Here is a 358-nt window from a genome sequence, read left to right on the forward strand (position 1 = left end):
CTAGCAGAGATTTCCTCTGCTCATATGAAGCCAGGATAAATCACACACAAGACTTAAAATGCTATTTTTGTGGAGGCTTTATTGTCTTCACAATAACGCATAAGTATAAATCCCTCTTAACTGCTAGCATAGAGTTAATAGGCTCGTTCGAGATGAACTGAAAATTGGATGAGATCAGGCGGCGGCTGACATTTGCCGTCACAGAAACACTCACATCCTGTTAGATCTGAGTCCAATTAATTAAACATGTTATCAGACCCATATATCAGTTTAGATGAATGTATTTAGTGACTACTAAACGTCACCATCAGTCACACAACATGACCTTTAAATCAGACAAATCAAACCAAAATCTCCC

The 358-nt window shown here is 38.3% G+C and overlaps 1 protein-coding gene across 1 annotated transcript in view; it reads left to right on the forward strand.

Moving 5' to 3' along the window:
* Positions 1-358, forward strand: part of zgc:194930 (uncharacterized protein LOC557813 homolog) — a 278,453-nt gene that overhangs the window by 33,739 nt on the left and 244,356 nt on the right. The window lies entirely within an intron of this gene.

Source organism: Epinephelus moara, chromosome 17, assembly GCF_006386435.1.
Source record: "Epinephelus moara isolate mb chromosome 17, YSFRI_EMoa_1.0, whole genome shotgun sequence".
NCBI classification, from domain to species: Eukaryota; Metazoa; Chordata; class Actinopteri; order Perciformes; family Serranidae; genus Epinephelus; species Epinephelus moara.